The 19,900-nt window shown below is 37.9% G+C and overlaps 1 protein-coding gene across 8 annotated transcripts in view; it reads left to right on the top strand.

Moving 5' to 3' along the window:
- The first annotated feature begins 2,710 nt into the window (after window positions 1-2,710).
- TANC2 (tetratricopeptide repeat, ankyrin repeat and coiled-coil containing 2) overlaps window positions 2,711-19,900 on the top strand; it is a 554,326-nt gene continuing 537,136 nt past the window's right edge. For 6 of the 8 annotated variants that reach the window (XM_079134934.1, XM_079134933.1, XM_079134942.1 and 3 more), the window contains exon 1: window positions 2,711-3,213. The gene's annotated coding sequence lies outside the window, so the exon portion shown is untranslated. The remainder of the gene's footprint in view (window positions 3,214-19,900) is intronic. The other 2 variants (XM_079134932.1, XM_079134941.1) reach the window with 1 other exon arrangement.

Here is a 19,900-nt window from a genome sequence, read left to right as displayed (position 1 = left end):
GATAGGCTGAATAGAAACATGTTGAATGAGCAAAACAACAAAATGGTGAGTTCCTTCCAGTGGGTACTGGCAGTGCCCGGTGTGAAAAGGGGATTTGGAAATGATTAGCAATAGAAAGATCCTTAGGGGTATGATGAGGATAGTGATTCAGAGTTACTTTAGCAGAGCGAGCGACTGTGTGGGTCATAGTTATCAGAGTTTACTATAGGAAATCCAATAACGAGCTCTGCTGCTAAAATTGGATGATTACAGTGTTTTCCTGATTTTCAGGAAAATGGGTTTAAACATTTCATTTTGTGAATTATTATTAAACTTTTGTTACTTCCTACTTTGTGAAAAAGTTGCAAGCAAATCTAAAAAGAAAAACACAGACATATTATTTCTTAAAAGTAACATTATTTTAAAAATAATGTGGAGATCTGCATAAATACAATTGGGCCAGATTTAGTGCTAGTAAAATTGTGTCAAGTCCATATGGCAGAATTAAATCTATCAATATTTCATGGTGCTCTACAAAGAACACCATAATTTCTGGGTGCTGCCACCTGAACTAGTTTGAAAAGCAACACATTACACCCCTGACTGCCTTTTGTTATTTCTCCAGGGAAAGAATGTTATTAGCCTCAGTGAAACTCACAGGGAAAGGCTTAGATACAAAGTAATCTTAAAAATAAATAAAAAAAGACCAGAGGTGAATTAATGAGGGTAAATTCAAGTGTAAGAAGAATAACATAATAGTAACTATTGTTTCCTGAGTACTTTATTGTATACCATGCTCAGTGCTAAATATTTGCCAAAAATTGATTTAATCTTTCTCACCATTCCGTGAGGTATCACCATCCACATTAGATAGATGATGATAAGGTTCAGAGACTTGCTCAAGGTCACATAGCTTAAGTGGTGGGTGACACTGATCAAATCTAAGCTTTCTGGCTTCAGTGGTGATGGCATTGTAATGCTTCTTTGTGTTTAAAACTGCATGTTAAAACAAAATGTTTCTTTGTGTGTTAAAATTGAGATGAAGGAGCCAGGTTTCCTGGGGCACATCTGTAATTTCAGTGACTTGGTAGGCTGAGGGAGGAGGATTGCAAGTTTGAGACCAGCCTGGACAATTCAATTTCATTCTCAAAATGAAATTAGAAAGGCTGGGGATGTAGCTCAGTGGTAAAGGGCCCATGGTTTATACCTTTATAACCATTAACTAGATCAAGATACTTAACATTTCTAGCAAATCAGAAGGCCCCCTCCTAGCTCTCCTCAATCACCTCCTAAGTAATCACTACCTTTCTCTGTCAACATAGGTAGATAAGTTTTAGATTAACCTAACTTTTTGGAGTTATCACCCAAAAATTCCATATGTCACATATGTCAGTCCTTCACCTTATCATGTCAGCTGCAGTCAAAGCTGTAGTGGCTCTGACTTTTCAAGCATTCACTGTAAAGACTAGCTGTTGGGCATGGATTCATATTCAATTTCTTGTATTGTTCTGAAATTAATACTATTTTTTTTTTTAATCAAAGAAGTTCAGAATGAAGTGCTACAGGATGGGGTAAATTCAGATGGGCTGTTTTCAAACCAGCCAGCCTCCTTTCCTTAGAAGCTCCACAGACATAGCTTTCTTGATTGATGTAATTTGTGCATCTATTTCCAATCATGGCTACTCATTAGGAAGTGGATGACCATGAAAGGTCATCTCATTTTATGGAAGAGAAGATCAGCCAGGCAGACTATGCAATAGTGATTGTTTTAGATTTTCTTATGGCACACGGAAAAAAAAAAATTCCAACTAACTTGTAAAGTTGACTTGTTTCTTGATTTGAAGAACAGGAAGAATAAATATAAAGGAGGTCTATGTGGGGTGAGGTGGGGGGTGAGAAATAGGACTTAAATACCCTTCAATGAGGCTTTAATGTGGTGACTTTCCGTGCCTTGCTGGTTAACTCTTAAGAGCCACATTACTTCTTATCTAACCTGGCAGCGACAGCACCAGTGTAACAACCTTACCTCAGGCTCGTAAGCTATGGTTGCTGAATTTTTGGCAATTATTCCAGATAATAACAGTTTTCTTTCTCTCCATCCCCCAACCCCGTCACTGCTCCCCCCCTCCTTGGTGCTCATTCTGATTCCCATCACAGACAACTGTGGCATTTCGAAGCCGTCTACACATTACAGTCGAGAACCAGGAGACGAATAACTGACACTTGTTGGCTTCGATGACTCTAGGAGTGACATGTGCCTGAGGTGACCGAAGTCGGGGAAGTCTAGAGGAACGTTCTGGCCATGAAAGCAGCAGGTCAGGCCCTGAAGTAGGCGCACGTGACAGCGGCGGCCACCTCGAGAGTGACATCATCCCTGGGGGCGGGGCCTAACTATGCAGGGCCTTGTCAGCTATCGAGTTTCCTCTCCCCCACCAAAAGCCACAGACCCCACCAGTCAAAGCCCCCTGAGGAAGCGAGAAATGCCTAGGCATCCTAGAGCGCCAAGAGTCCATCTCTCCGCTCAGAAGGGGGTTTCTTCTCCACTCCCTCTCCCAGTCTCTCCCCACCCTCAAACTGTGAAGGGGGCAGGGGGCGGGGGCGCGCGCGCTCCACCACGCACGCGCCCCCACGCACGCGCTCTCCCTCCGCGCTCGCGCTCCTCCCCACCCCGGCCCGGAGGGGGCGGGGCTGCGGGCGGCCTCCGAGGGTGCGACGCCCCCGGCGCGGCGGCGGCGCTAGAGAGCGGCCGGCCCGGAGCGGGTTGCTAGGCGCGCTGCTTCGGTGGGGCCCGCTGGCACAGCCGCCTCCCGCGAGCGCTCGCCCAGCGGGGCAAGCTGAGAGCGCACGGAGCGCAGTGCCCGGGGCCGCCGGCGCTGCCCTCCCGCCACTGCCGCCCTCCGCGCCTCCTCCGGGCGGCCCCGCCCCCGTTCCCATCCCCCTCGCGTTCACCTCCCGGCTGTGCCGCGCGCGAGGCGGAGCAAGGCGCCCGCCGCCGCCGCCGCCGCGGAGCTGAGGGGCGAGAGCCTGCCCCCGCGCCGTGGCTGACAGGAGGACCGCCGCGGGCTGCGCTCGCCGGCCGCGAGGCCGCGCCGCGCCGTTCCCGGGCGCAGACCCTCGGCGGGGCGTCGGAGGGCAGCGAGGTGCTCCGGGGAATCGAGGGCGGCGCGGACCTCGCCGGAGACCTCCGGGTCTGGGGCTTGACCCAGGGGTGCTGCGAGCCCCTCAGAGCGGCAGGTAAGGGGTCGGGGAACCGGGAAAGCACAGGTCGCTTCAGTGACAGGGGCGTTCGTCTTCGACGCCCCAGCTCCAGGGAGTGGGGCGGGGGCCGGAGGGGAGGCAGAGAAATGGGCAGCCAAGTGCCTCGGTGTCCAAGGTGGGGAAGGATCTTGCCAGTGTGGCACTGAGGGGGGCTTCAGATGGGTCCGGGGTGGGCCACTTTGCTGTCACCGAAGGTGTCCTGGAATTTGGTACCTGACAGTCTTCGGATGACGGGGACCAAGATAAGATAGATGCGAGGCAGATCGCTAAACGTGGCAGGGAACGTCGTGCGGAACGAGTTGCAAAATGTGTCCCCAGAATGCAGCATAAAAGTAGTTGTGAAATGTGTCAGGTAAGGCACAGGATGGGCTGGCCTGTGTGGCGTTGAAATTCATGACCGAAGTGATATTAGTAATTCCTTTGGGAAAGGAGGTGTAGTGTAATAAAAGATTAATAGGGTTCACTGCTAGATATTGTACCATAGGAAACCCAGAGGAGCTGTGAGAGTTTTTTTTGTTTGTTTTTTGTTTTTAAAATAGGGAAACGTGCCCACGTGAAAGCAGAAAGCAAATTGTGTCTGTGTGATGGGAAGGAAAAAATAGGGCTAAAATAATTGCAGGTTTTGCTGTCAGGGAGCAAAGCACTGATACAATTGTATCCTGTCTTCTGTTCCAGGTGTGGGATGTTTAAAATGGTTTTCACAAAACATAAACAATGATAATTAACATTAGGACGATTTGGTGTTGGGGTGTCTTTTACTCTCTCCTATGCTCCTTTCCAGGAAAAGAAAAGGGGGGAAAAAAACCCCACGAAAACAAACCAAACATCTTGACCATAATTTTGAGTTCAAGATGATTAGGCAAAGAGAAATATTTTTCATATGTGCCCTTGCCTAGATTTTTACACAGGTGAAGATAACTGGAACGAGGAAAACAAAACAATATGGTTGAACAAAAGGGATAAATTTTCAGGCATTTTGAGGGGTTGGAGCCAAAAGCTATCGCAATGGTTAATTACAGAGAATGGCAGTAGTGAAATATTTGGTATGTTCTTGGTGTTGGGATGGTGAAATAAGAGACTTGAATACTGTAAATTGGCATAAAAAGTAACAACATGACACTGTCAGTGGAGTGCTTCTTGCAGTATTTTCCAGGTAGATTGTCTTAGGAATGCAAGCACAAAAATAACACATTAAATATTCCCTTTCTCTTTCCCTCTCTCTTCCTTCCTGTTCCCCCACCCTTCCACACATATATGAACATATACATATATATGAAATTACCCACATGCTGCAAAACATTGTGACTTCCTTTTAAGAACATCTGTGTCATGAGAGGATTGTTAGAACATAGCTGGAATTTCACAAGTAACAAAAGACAGCTAGATGAGCTATTTAATGTAACGTATACATACAATGAGTGTATACTGTGAAACAAAAGCAGATACATCAGGAAATGTTCATTAGGATATTAATTATTGATGAGATGTGGGTGTATTATAATTCTTATAGAGAAATTGAATTTCTTGTCTGAATGTTGTTCTTATTATAGTAATTTGCCAGATAATCTGAAAATTCATACTGATTGGCTTCCGTCTGGTTCCAAATTCAGCCATTGAAGGATCATTTGCTTCAAATACAAAATTGGATTTTCCCTGCTGATTAATTTTGGGTTTTAGTCTTTTCTGTAGATATGTCCCTTACCTTGAGGCTCTGTTGAGGCTAAAGAAGAGAAGAGAGGGCCAAAGGAGAATAAAGAGCAGTTCTGTTGGGTCTTCCTGTTTTGTTCTGACTGAAAGCCATATGTACTGCCACCCCCTACTGTCTGTAGGAAGAGGTGTTGCAGAATCCCATTCTTTTCTTGTTATCACTGCCCCCTTGTGTAAGGGAAGAAATGGATAGTTGCACGTTTGGGAACCAATCCTCTCAGATTGTTCTTTATTTATAGAGTGGTTTTGTTGGTTATTAATTACCTATTCTCTTATGAATTGCAAGGCTTTAAACATATTGTTAATCAGTTCTTAGATTTAATGTCTATTTTTAAGAGTATCTGATTTTAGTCAGTAACTCAGATTGCTAAGAATTTGACAGGGTGTTGCTACCAGGAGTAATAGCTCATGCTTTTCAGCACCTACTCTGTGCTTGTCCTGTTGTACATTGTTTTAATCAGTTTCATCATTTTATGAGGTACCCATTGTTATTTTTTTCTTATAGATGAGAAATTGAAACGTAAGTTAAATAACTTGTCCAAAATTATATAGCCAAGAAGTGGAAGAGCTGGGTTTTTCTTTTTCTTTTCTTTTTAGTCGTAGATAGCCAGATTCCTTACAGACACAATACCTTAATTTTATTTATTTATTTTTACGTGGTGCTAAGGATTGAACCCAGCGCCTCACACATGCTAGGCAAACACTCTACCACTGAGCCCTATCTCCAGTCCCTAGTTGGGTTTCAATTTAGGAACTCTGGCTCCAGACTGTGTTCTTCACCATTACTCTATATTGTTCTTTCACTCAAATTAGTACTGACAAGGCATAATTAAAATGCATGAGCACACCATAGAATAAATACTAAAGATATAGATAAACCTAGTAGAATTCACATAAATGTTAAGCCTACATATATACAAAAATATCATTATTTATGGTATGAACATTCCTCTTTAGGAATTTGTTTTTAAATTTATTTGTGGGATGATGAATGGAGGAGTATCAGTACTTTTTATGTGGTTGAGGAAATATTTGTGATGGTGTTTGGTTTTGGAGGGAACTTTAGCATAAAAAGTTACTTTCAGTAGTTTGATATGAAACATACCATTTCTTTAAAAGCACCAGTAAACATTTACTGCTAATTTTCTTTAGGAAAATTAAGGAGAAATTATTATTTCTCCTGTCTTCTCACATTTTTATTACCTTTATTTTAAAAAATAGCTAGCAAAAATGGATTGCTTGCTTTTATGTATTTAACTCCTATATGAATGCAGGTTTGCTCAGATTTTTTAACACTTAAACACTGTTTTATAGAGATTGACCCATAAGAAATGATATTTATAAAGATGAGTAAGTAGGACTGGGATTGTGGCTCAGTGGTAGAGCACTTGCCTAGCTCATGTGAGGCATTGGATTCAATCCTCAGCACCATATAATATAAATAAATAATACAAAGGTATTGTGTCCGTCTACAAATAAAAAATATTAAAAAAGATGAGTAAGCTATAAAGAATAGCAATGCAGCCAACACTCATACCTTCACTCATTTTAAGAAATGAAACATTACCTCTCACAATTATGATAATTACTTTCTTCTTTTAGATGAACTGTTTCTGCCATTTTATTCTACCGAAACTTCTTTATGCTGCGAATCATAGATCTCATGTAGCCCAAACACTAAGTTTTTCTACATGTTGACATTATGATGAATTCACTATAATCTTTGTAGCTAAAATTTATTCAGGATATATGTTTATATCTTGAGTATATTTAATAAATTGAATGTATACTTAGCCCATACTATGTATTTGTACTGATTCAGAATGTTCACTTGTAAAACCTAATTTGTTTTTCCAAATTTATCATACAAATTTACCAACATTGTTAAACATACTCTTTTCTCTCCCATCATTGATTCTTCTTTTTATTAATTTCCATCTATTTTCAAATCTTAAACAGATATAATTTTTACCACAAAGTAAACCCATCATTGATTCTCGGACTCTTCCATGCCCATTTTCCTTTTCCCCGTCTTCTCCATAAGTGCCTTTGGTCTTTTAGTATTCTGTAAATGAATCTGTATGGATTATTTTAAAGAAAGACAAGTAGACCCTAGAAAGGAATGTACTAATCAGGTAGTTCCAAGAGGGAAATATTAAGGCAGTTGATACTTATTGGATATATGATAGAACAAGTGTACATAAAAAAATGCATCAAAATTCTTTCCTTGTCATATTCCTCTTGCAATAAAGTTAAAATTAAATCAGTTACTGATTGGGCATACTAGTTGAATTACATTGGATTACATTTACCTAGAATCACACAATGTTAGTTATTGACAATATCCAGATTTTTTTTCAAGGAGCTGTAACAAGCTTTTGTGCATGATTTTTTACATCTGATCAAGGTAACATCTATTGGAAGCTGTATGTACTTAAACATTTCTCCTTCCTCTGAATGAATTGATAATCAATATTATATTTGTTTTATGTGTTTGTAATCATCATACTTTTATATTTGAAGGGAGGATATTACATAAATGTACTGCATGAAATAGCTTAGACTTCATTGTATACCATGAAAACTATTTCTTGATTTACTTGAATATCATCTTTGGTGGTAACTTATTAGATGAGTGAGGAGATGTATATGTAGTAATGAATAGTATATGTCCCTAATGAATCTCCTTAAAAAGTCATGGTAACGAATGTTAAAAGCTTAAGAACATAGAGCTATACTTTCTCACTCATTAATTCTTTCTTTTTCTTTTAGAGGATATTTCACTTTGAATACTTAAGATTCAAGGTTATGTTAAATAGAGAACAAGAAATTTTTGTCTTGAGTTTTAGAAGACTAAAGCAGGTTGAGGATGCAGTAAGTGAAAAATTTCTGGTAGGGAACTTTCTTATTATAGGAAACTCAAAGTAATTATAATTATTTCTGGAAACAAATTTATTTTATTAGATCAATTTATTTTTTTTGTGGTGCTGGGGATTTAAGTTAACCAAGGCCTAATACATGCTAGGCAAGTGCTTTGCACTGAACTATATCCCTGGTTCAAGTCAGTTTATTTTTAAAAATCTTCATAAATCTTGAGAAAGCTGTGTTTGCAGATGTTACAGGTGTCAGATAAATTGCTTTTTTAGGGGCCACAAATTACAAAATACATCTTGTTTTATTCAGCATCTGTTTGTTCTTGAGTAGTTGAAAGTAAATGTGGCTAAATTTAAGAGGCAAAATAATTAAGTTGGTGTTAGTTATAATCATGGCTTTTCTTTATTCTCTTCTCCCCCATAAAATCAGTTTCTGCCTTTATTTAGTGCATGGTACATATCACCCCTCAAATGCCTTTTTTACCAAAACTTGAGATAGTCTGCTGTCAGTAATCTAAAGTAAGCAGCTGTGTTATGGTCAATATCTTGGTGAGTTTTTAAAAATCCATTTGCTTAGTAGACATCTTTACCATTTATACCAAATTCATGTACCTTTCTTGTGTATCTCTGCATTGCTGCCAGAGTGAACTTTTTAAATGGTCAGCTGATAATGTTACTCTTTTCTTCAAAAAAAGTTTCTTTCAGCAAACTATGTAAAGTCCTTCATGATCATTTCCCTGCTTCTAGACTCATTACCTGTCATTTTATTCTGTAAAGCTTTTCCTCAGTAATTCTGAATTACTTGTGCTTCCTTCAAAATATAATGTTCTCTTACATTTTCATACTTTTCTATATGAAGTCCTCTTTTCATGAACCATTCCTCTCCTCTCCTTTGTTCTCTGGTCATTCTTTCTCAACCATTATGCGTTGGACCAAATAGTTAACTTTTTAGTGAAAAAGGTTTTGCTTACTCCCTGATTGGGCTTGGATATGCTATTCTCTGTTTCCCCTCTGCATCTGGTAAATATTCACATTATAGTAAATTATCAAAACATTTTAATTAATTACATGACTATCTCAACACTGTGAACTCCTTTTAGGCAGGCACTGTGACTTTTCATCTTTTATTTTCAATGTCAGCATAGTTAGTATAGTAGGTACTCATTATTTAATTGAGTAAAGATTATTGACAGTTAAAGATTATTGACAGTTATCTCAGTTATGCCTTTGAGACCTCATCTCTCATTGAATTGGAGAAATTCTAAGCATTAGTAGATGGACTAAGAGAAATATGCATACATACATTTATCTTTATATAGGTGTGTGCATATATCATCTAAAATATTATTCAGAGTAACTCCTAGACTTTAATTAGCACTGACCCTAAAGATAAGTCACTTTTTGTTCTTTTTATGTTTTCTGGGGTAAGAAGATTAAAATATTCTCTGTGTGCACTTTAGGCAAATTATTTTCTTTGTGTATTACAAGGGTTGGCAAACCATGGGCAACTTTCAGCCCATTGTCTGTTTTGTTAAGGCCTGCAAGTTAAGACTAGTTTTATATTTTTGAATGAAAAAAAAATCAAAAGAAGAATACTTTGTGTCATGGGAACATTATAGGAAATTCAAGTTTCTGTGTTCATAAAGACAGTTTTATTGGAACATATCCATGCCCTTTGTTTATATATTGACTGTGGTTGTTTTTGGGTACGACAGCACACTTGAGTAGTTGCCATAGAGACCATATGGCCTGCAAAGCCTAAATATTTACTATTTGACTCCTTACAGAAAAAGTTTGCTCATTCTTGGTCTATTACACAGTCTGTGCTAATTAAGTGTTTATTGAATATCATGAGCTGGAGCTACACCTTGTCCATTGGAGGCTTTTGCAGGGAATAATTGCATCTATTTATTGAGAGAAAATAGGTCACTTTGACTTAGTATGGATTTATCTGACAGACCCTTATTGAACCCCCTTATGATACTCTTACTATGTCTAACTCTGAAGAAGTTTCTGACAAAATGTGTTATTAGATTCTATTCCTTTTTCAAAGAAGTATCCCAAATAAGATAAGTTTGGAGCATAGCATGTGAAAAACATTTTTTTCTCATACGTTGTGGGTGGGGTTGTAAATTAGTGCAGCCACTCTGGAAAGCAGTGTGGAGATTCCTTAGAAAACTTGGAATGGAACCACCATTTGACCCACCTATCCCACTCCTTGGCCTATACCCAAAGGACTTAAAATCAGCATACTACAGTGATGCAGCCACATCAATGTTCATAGTTGCTCAATTCACAGTAGCTAGATTGTGGAACCAACCTAGATGCCCTTCAATTAATGAATGAATAAAGAAACTGTGGTATGTATACACAGTGGATTATCACTCATCCATAAAGAAGAATAAAATTGTGGCATTTGCAGGTAAATGGATGCAGTTGGAGAATATCATGCTCAGTGAGATAAACCAGTCCCAAAAAACCAAAGGCCGAATGATCTCTCTGATAAGCGAATGATGATACATAATGGGGGATGCGAGAGAGGCAAGAATGGAGGAAGGATGGATTGTATAGAGGAAAAAGAGAGGTGGGGGGGTGGGGGGAAGGAAAAATAACAGAAGGACAAATAACATCATTACCCTGTGTACATGTATGGTTACACAAATGGTGCAACTCTACTTCATGTACAACCAGAGAAACAACAGTTGTACCCCATTTGTTTACAATGAATCAAAATAAATAAATTATAAAAAAATTTTTTTCTTTACTCAAATTTCAGTTTATCATGTATTTTTCATAAAAAGATTGTTGTTATATTTTTAAAAACTTGGGTTTTGTATATTAGTTTGTTATGTGGATACCATGTGTGAGGTATGAGTTGTTGGAATACTTAGTTTGGAAAAATTGGGGGATTTTTATGGAGTATATTAACATATTCACTCATTTATTGATCACCTATTATGTACAAATTTTACTACTGTTGTCTTTGACTTGAGGGAAGAAGTTTCATATTCTTCCTTAAATAAAAACTAAAATTGTAATTCAGAATTTCATGTTCTAGGTATTTCTTCTACTTTGGGGAAAAATATAGTTTTAAAGAATATGTAGTATAGTATTAATATTTTCCACTTTTCTAAAGTTTTACTAGCCAATGTTGATGTTTTACTTTTTCTTTGGCAAAGATGTTTTGAGATAGAAGGTAGTGATTTGTATGTTCATTTTTATAAACATCAGCAAGTATTACAGACAAAATTCACAAGGAATAGTACATATATACAGTAATAATGGAAAACTGGTTATTTCACATGGATCCTTGGACCAGATAGCCATGCTTATTATATGCTTTTCTTACATGCCATCTAGCATTATCATATGATGACATATCTGATCACGAAGATTGGTAACATGAAGAAGTATGGCCATGGAATCCCCCTTTCCCCACCTATAGATCCAGTTTTTTAAGTAGATTACATTTATGAAACTTGGGAATGAGAGCGGGTGTGTAGATATTGTGATTTAGTCATTTTAGGTTTGAAAAATCTGCTTCAGATCTCACTAAATGCCCTCTGCCTAAATGAAGGCAGTCTCTTTTTAGCCCTTTGGTCCTAATTTTATATTGGGGAAGGGGGAGTGGCACACAATTTCTAGGTCTAGTTGCTGAAATTTGATAAGGCAAAGCTAGTCAGCTATGGATGCTTGAGAGAGATTTGTTGTATTATAGAATTCTATTTCTGTTTAAATTACACAGAATCCTGTTGGGCTTCCTGAGATTATGAATTAGGGTGAAAAAAGGTAATTAGATTTTGTAGACCCTTGGAATCAAGACTTACTAAAGTGAATATACATATAACCAACCTACCACATACACTCTAGTCCTGCTTTAGCTCTTTCTTTTTAGGGTTTTAAGGAGAAAGACTTCCTTTGGAAGTTGTTATTCAGATATTCCTATGTTATAGAATGGCAATACTATGTTCAGTTGTAAGAAGCTTTGAGTTTCTACAAAGAGGAGATCAATTGTATAGTAGAAAGAACATGAATATATGAGTTTTGAATCATAAAATTGGGTTTGGATTACTTCTGTCGCTTATTAGCTTTATGAAGGGTCAGAAACATCTTGCAAGGTTTTCATGATGATGAAATAATTTCAGTGAAAGTCTTTAAAGGACAACGTCTAGTACTTAAAATGATGATTTTTATTAGACTTTGGATTGTGTTCTGGATTTCCTTTTTTGATGTGTGCTTCACTCAACTCCTCACGGTTTTTTACTAGCATTGTCAGTCCAGCTTTTCTTTGTTGCTTCTTTTTAGCTAGCATTGCAGGACATTTAAAAAAACCCATGTAGTTTGACTACCGATTTATTTGTATCCTCAAATTTTCTCTTATGAAAGATTTGATATGAGAAGAGCTTAGAAAGTCTTTTAATAATCATAAACTTAAAATTCAGACACTGTTAGGCAAACTCCTGTTTTGTGTTTTCTTTTTTATCGCCCCCCTCCCCCCCAGTACTAGGGATTGAACTCAAGGGTGCTTTACTGCAGAGCTGCATCCCCAGCCCTTGTTATTATTTATTTATTTTTTGGAATAGAGCCGGGCACTTTACTCTCCCTCCCCAATTCCCAGCCCTTTCAAAAAGGTTCTCTGAAATCATCCAGGCTGGCCTTGAACTTGCCAAGGCTAGTGCTGAACTTGTAATCTTCCTGCCTCAGCCTCTTGAGTAGTTTGGGATTACAGGTGTTCACCCCCATGCCTGACCTGTTATGCATTTATTTTTGGAAACTTTCCATTTAAACACCACGAACTTGACAAAAAAATTGATTTTTAATCCCTTCTATAAAATATAAAACCACAATATTTCTTGAAACGAGTCCATTGACATTTTTCTTTTTTAGTTTGGTCTGTTTGTGTAAATATTTTCCACTTTTATAAACATCTCTCATTTTTGTGAATAATCGAAACTTTGCCCTCCCTCACTCCTCAATCAGTTCTCCAGGTTGACACTTATATAATTTTCTTTTAAAAAGATTATTTGTGATAATCAGTCAAGGTGGGCTGCTTAGAGGATTGTTTTTGTGTCCCTACCTATTGAAAAAAATAACTTGTCTAATTAGTAGTGAAATAATAGCCTGAAGAAAGTTGTTTCTCTTTCTGTAGTAACTGTTCAAAATTTCATCTTTTGCTAAGTTTCACTTATTTCTGTAACCTTGCTAATTACTGCTAATCTGTCATGTAACTCCCTTCTCTGACAGAGAAACCTGCTCTCACCATCCTTACTCAGTTTCTTCATTTACTCAAAACCCCTGTTTATAACAAGCCTCCCTGCTGTGCCGGCAGCCTGTGCAACCCCAACCCTGCCAGCTGTTACCTGCTGGGCTCGAGCCGTGCCAGTCCCAGTCCACCATCTTTGCTGCTTATTCTTCAGGCCATGGCCCATGCCAGTCACTGGAAAGGCCACGTTAATTGACTTTTGAATGGTGTGAAGTAGAAGATACATCTTTCTTTTTTTTTTCAAATGAATAACCAATGGGCTGGGGTTGTCGTTCAGTGGTAGTAGGCTCACCCAGCACGCAAGAGGCCCTGGGTTTGCTCCTCAGCACCACATAAAAATAAGGGTATTATGTCCTCCTAGAACTAAAAAAAATATATATTAAATAAATGTATAACCAATTGTCCTATCACCTATTATTAATTGCTCGAAATGCAATGTCAGTAACTGATGATCTAGTCTCTTTCATTAATCTATTTTTCTGTTCCGAACCAACACCACACTTTAATTATTATGGCTACAAAACATGTTTTGATATCTGGTATGAAGAGTCTGGTCCATCATTACACTTTTGAAAATGTCTTAGCTATTCTTAAGTTTGTACTTTTCCAGATGAATTTTATAATTGGCACATCAAGTTCATTAAAATCCTATCATAATATTGACTGAAATTACAAAGAGTTTGTCAAATATTTACATGAGTCTTCCCATGAAGGGACATGGTATACCTTTTCATTTTTCAGGTTTTTAAAATGTCTTTTGGTAAACATTTAATAGCATTCTTTGGGTATTTTTATATTATATATATATAGTTTATTCCTAGGTTTTAAAAAAATTTTGTGGTTATTACTAATGAAACCTTTTTATTCTATCTTTATTATGGTTTGAATGTGAGGTGTCCTCCAAAAGCATTGTGAGACAATGCAGGAAGGTTCAGAGGGAAATGATTGGGTTGTAAGAGTCTTAACCCAATCAATGGATTAATCCCTAATGGGATTAATTGAAGTGGTAGGGTGTGGTTGGAGGAGACTGGAATTGGGGGTGGCTTTGAGGTATGTATTTTATATCTGGAGAGTGGAGAGGCTCTCTCTCTCTCTCTCTGCTTCCTGACCATGCAAGCTGCTTCCTTCTGCCACACTCTTTGCCACGATGTTCTGCCTCACCTCCAGCCCTGAGGAATGGAGGTGGCCTTCTATGGACTAAGACCTCTGAAACCATGAACCCTCAAATAAACCTTTCCTCCTCCATAATTGTGCTAGTCTGTGGGAAGTGTCCTCATTTAGCAGAATCAGACTAGGCTGAGCCATGTGACTCAGAGGCCTGGCTTCTAGGAACTGCCCGGAAGTATGTGGCACTGCATGGGAGTGGTTCCCTGTCTCCTTCTGGAATTTTCCCCATAAAAGGATGGCTCCCCTAACTCCACCCTATTCTGTCCATCACAGAAGAAGCTCCTCCCGGTACTTGCTCCTTTTACCTGTTGTTGATAAATAAAAGAGAGTTGGGCGACTCATGGTTGTAAAGAGGCGAGAGTTGGTAGGACCTGGACCGTCACACTCCCTCTCATAAAGAGTATTGGCTTCGTGTGTTTACTGAGTATAAGTTTTTTGGGTAATAGAAAAACCACCAACATCCTCCTCAGGCCGTCAACCCTTTCCTCCTCCACGCGGGACGTGGCAGAGAGGACCCAACACTGGTCAGATCTTCTAGCCAGCTGACTAAAACAATCTTCTTTGTATATATTTGTACCCAGTTGAAGTTATACTACACATACATTCTGTATCTTGTTTTGAACATAATTTTGTGCCATATAAATATCCTAATAAAATATAGTTTTTATGGTTACATAATTGCCCATCAATATATATACCATAATTTATTTAACTGTTCTTTAGTGTTGACTAATTAGGTTATTTCCAATGTTTAAAGTGCTAAATACTATTGTTATGAACACATTTGTATATAAATCTTTGCTCTATTTTGGCTTATTTTTTAAAATACGTGCGATATTTTTCTACCTATGCAAAGTACAGTCATTCACTGGAGTTCATGAACAATGGACAACACAAATTTAAGATAAGTAGAACATATCTTCGTGTTTGTTTGTTTGTTTGTTTTAAACAGGGTCTCACTGTGTTGCCCAGGCTGGCTTCAAACTCCTGGGCTCAAGCAATCCTCAGACCTCAGCTTCTTAAATAACTGGAACTGGTGACATACACGATTGTGCCTGTTTTGTTTAAATGTTTAATGTTTTGATTAGTTTTATAGACTGGTCCTGTATTCTCCTATCACTTAACCACTTTTTAGACATGATTAGAAAGTATTAAAAGGGGGATAAACAAATAGCAGTGTTATAACACAAGTGAACACAGTGAGAATCTGCCTGGGAACAAGGGCCATGTAAGAAGGAGCATGGAGGGCCATTTTCTCCTTGAAATCTGCAACTTCCGGCCTTGTGGACTTACTTTGTGGTCTTTATTTGCACACTTCTTTTCATTTCTCAATGTGATATGAAATCTCCTATTTTAAAATTGTATTATGTGCCATATGGAACTATTTACATAACATTACGTGTTGGCTAACTCAAGGAGTGTCTTTATACTAAATGTAAATTAACCCTCTTGATTACTCATGGTTGATAGAGGCATCAGTTTTCAAAATTCCTTCCCCAAGGCTTTTTGATCATTGAGTCAATGTTTATGACTTTTTCGTCTCCACCCTGCTTATAGACGCCCAGCTTTCTCTTCTTACTGCTCCCTGCATGCCTGCTGTGATCCTTTCTCCTTCTTATTTACTGCTTTTACCTTCCATGGGTTTGGAAACCGAATTGACAAATCCTTTAAAATCGAATCCAGTAAAAAATTAATAGCCTCTAAGAAAAGGCTTCCATAAACATCTAGGAGCAATGGACATGATCTTCAGGGTATGGACTTGGTAATCTCTGTTTTATTTCTGCAAAGGCCTCTTTCCATACCCTTCATTCTGTTGACTTTTTGCTCCAGATAGATGAGGTTGTCAGATAGCAGAGTTCCATGTAGCTTGTTTTATTATAATTAATAGGTTGGTAACAAAATATTAAAAAGCCCCTTTCCCATTTCTTCAACTGAATCCTAATTCTTTACTGTCTTTGTTTATTTCACACTGTGCATCAGGCTGGATTGACTAAACCTAAAGAAATTGCTCATTGGGTTTCATGTGAGTGGATATAAGATCCAAGCTACACCTTCCTTTCCTCTAGGTTTTCTTCCTCCCATCTCTTCTACACATTATTATTAATAATTAAAATCTCTCTACATTTTATACCAATCAGATGTAATTCCCTTTTTCCTCAAAAATTCACTTGTTGTCTAAAGCCTCATTTGAATAAAAAGAAGTATAAGCGTATTCCAGCATATGAAAGAAAACAAAAACAATTTACACAACTCTATCCTTGCTTTTACTTCTGCTCATGGCTAATTGATAGGGCTCTGATACTGGGCTATGACTGTGGTCATTCTCCCTTTGCTGCTGATTATATCCCTAATATTTTTTAAAAATATATTTTTTAGTTGTCGATGGACCTTTATTTTATTTATTTGTTTATATGAGGAGCTGAGAATCAACCTCAGTGCCTCGCACATGCTAGGCAAGTGCTCTACCACTGAACCACAACCCCAGCCCCCTCACGTTCTTTACTAACTTGTAACTACTTACGGGCTTTGAGTACAGGGATAAGGCAGGTTCATTAAAACTCACACAACTATTGCAGAATCAACTCAAATTTCATTTCCTTATTGGTAGATCAATGGCATTGTCTTTATATTTGGGCATAATAAATACCCTTGATGATCACAGTGTTGTAATCTTTTGCATGTTGCCCTTGAAGTGGGGGAGGTGTGTCAACTTGCAAAATGGGTGATCAGTAATGTTTATGGTTTCAACTTTATTTTATTTCTGGTTTTAACTTTAAATCAACTAAAACTTTCTTACATTATGCAATATCATTCTTCAGTCATTTTTTATGCATTGAATTGTGACATTATATATCTGCTGATGAATGAACATTTTAAGTTCTTATGCAGACTATCAGTCAAGAGTTTATTTTCAGTTGTATGACCATTTTGGGTATTTATTTATGCAATTATTTGAATATTATATTTTCCCCACTATCTATAACTATGAATAGGAAATGGAAATGCTGATGCTAGTAATAGGAGGCATAAGTTTCCTAAAGTAATATAACTGTGTTAAGAGGGAGTCCTTAAGCTATCTACAAAGCAATGACTCATGAGCTTCATTCAGGCAGACATGAATTGGACAATATTAGAAATATTAGAGATGCAGGAAATACACTGTCAAAGGTTGTCTCTTAAAGGTGAGTTGCAAGTAGGAACTGAACATTATCTTTCAGTTCTCTGGGGAAAAAAATCCTTGCTCTTATATTATGCAATGCTTTTTATTTTTGCATCATCGACTTTAGTATATGTGACCAGGAATGTATTAAGCAAGAAATTGGATAGGAATAGGTAGGAAATAAACTAAGGATTTATCTACAGGGAATTTCAAATGCAACTTTAGTTACCATGCTTTTCCAGTCCAAATGTCTTTTATGGAATTTACATTATCAACTTGAAGCAACTTCACACTCTCCAGAGAATTAAGGAGGAGGTAAAGCAGTATGAGACATTCACAGGTGCTTTCTGCCTGTTGCTTCTCTGTTTGCTTTGCTGATGTTGGCTTCCCCCAAAATAAACATGTTCCTCAAGGTGCAGATCACAAACTGGGATGTCTGATTTTTAATGGCAAAGTGAATTTATTTTCACAGTTTAAGCTGTTATGAATTGAAAGGGCATGGCAATAAAGTAAGGTAAGGGTTCTTTAAGGGAGTTTGGTGGAGAGATTATCTCAGTCCAGAGTCTTGTCTTTAGTTTTTATAGGCCCACGTGGCCCAGCCTGTCCATGATCTAGTATTGATCGGAGGGTAGTTCAGGGTAACTAAAATCATGAGAAATGATTTATATTTGGAAAATACAATCTGGAAGAAGGCTGATTTATTAATTTTACTATGGAAAATAAAACTGCCAGCATGGATTAGAACGCTTATGTTGGTATGAACTGCCTGTCTCCCTTTTTTCAGATCTACTTGATTACTTCAAGTAAATAATAAAAATTCAAATTCACAATATTTATTCAGAATCTATTATATATGTATATGTGTGCCAGATATTTTCTTGAATGCAAGAGCTACTGCCATGAACCGACAGACATGAACTCTATCATCACAGAGCTTAAGGTTTCATGGGTCTGAACCTTGGTAAGCACAATCACAGTAGATTGTATGATTTAAATATTTAATGACATTGTTGTGGTTTGAAAATGGTTTGTCCCCTCTGAAATTCATGTCAAAATTTAATCCCCATTAGGCGATATGGTTGTATACCAGATGGGACCTTTAGAGGTGATTAGGACTCTGCCCTTATGAATAGATTAATCTATTCATGTTATTAATGGATTAATGGGTTATCTGCAGTTGGATCTGCTACAAATGCCAATTTGGTAGGTACGTGCATGCTCCCTGTTTTTTTTCTGTGATACCTCATGCCATCTCAGGACTTGGCCAGCAAGAAGGCCATCACCAGATGTGGTTTCTTGAAAGTGGGTCAGAATGGTGAATAAAAAATAACCCCTTTTCTTTATAACTTATCCAGTCTGTGGTATCATCTAATCAGCAACAGAAAGTAGACCATACCAGCATTAAGCCATGTTGCCAGATATATCCCGCTCTGTAACAGGGATATACCCACCACAGGATAGGGCTGGGTAGGCTGAGCCCAAAGTCCAGGGCATCCCCACCCAATCCTGGCAGCGATGGATTTACTCTGCTAATATTTACTCTCTGACTCTCATTTTCTATATTTTAGGGATATCTGATCTCCTTATTTTGATACATTAATTCTTAAAATAGGTAGTATGCTGTACTAACTGTTGTGGAATTCTCCATTTTCTAATCAGTTATTCTAGATCTTCATTTTAATTCTGACTTTGGGACATGTGGCAAGTTATTCTGAACCTCATGTTTTCATCTAATGAAATAGGAATAATAGTTCCAATCTTATAAAGTTTTTTGAGGATTAGAATAAATAATATAACATATGCAAGATGCCTGGGCATAGGTCTGTTACATTGAATGAGTTTAGTCCAGAGACTTGGCTATGAGTCAGGTATTACTCCATGAACTAATTTAATCTTCACATCGATCCAATAAGTAAGTATAAATTTTTCCCCAAATTATTTAGTGTGGTAAAAACATCAAATTCATTAGTATAATTTTCAAATCCCAATTCACAAATGAATATCTTGAGGGAGGTCTAGAAATGTAGAATAACTGAGTTGTGTTTACACATTGTGTTGAGTTGGGATTTGAGGGTCTGAGGTCCTTGCTCTTAACTTGTATGCAGTCCATCTCCTTGAGCATCTGTTTGCCTTCTGTTTTCACCTAAATTATATCTGTCTACTAACTATTTCTACTTGGGTGTCTTTTCACCATCTTAAATCAGTCCTTACCTGAAGACCATAATGGATTTCAATGAATATCTCACCTATATATTAACCAGGAGTCTCCCAAATAAGTAGCAAAAATTCAGCCCAAACAAAATGAACCATGAAGGAATTTCAAAAAAGGACCAGGGTATCTCCTGGAACCCAAAGGATAGAAGCAAGATAGATCCATGGACTCAACTGCCACTACGACATGTTCTTTCTAGCTCTCATTTCTGAGGTATGATTCTTTTTCTATGGGACTCTTGCTCCTTATATTATATTTGAGCATTCTCTGTTCTGAGGCTT

This window comes from Sciurus vulgaris (genome assembly GCF_902686455.1).
Source record: "Sciurus vulgaris genome assembly, chromosome: 3".
NCBI lineage: Eukaryota > Metazoa > Chordata > Mammalia > Rodentia > Sciuridae > Sciurus > Sciurus vulgaris.
This window is presented reverse-complemented; position numbering and strand designations above follow the sequence as displayed.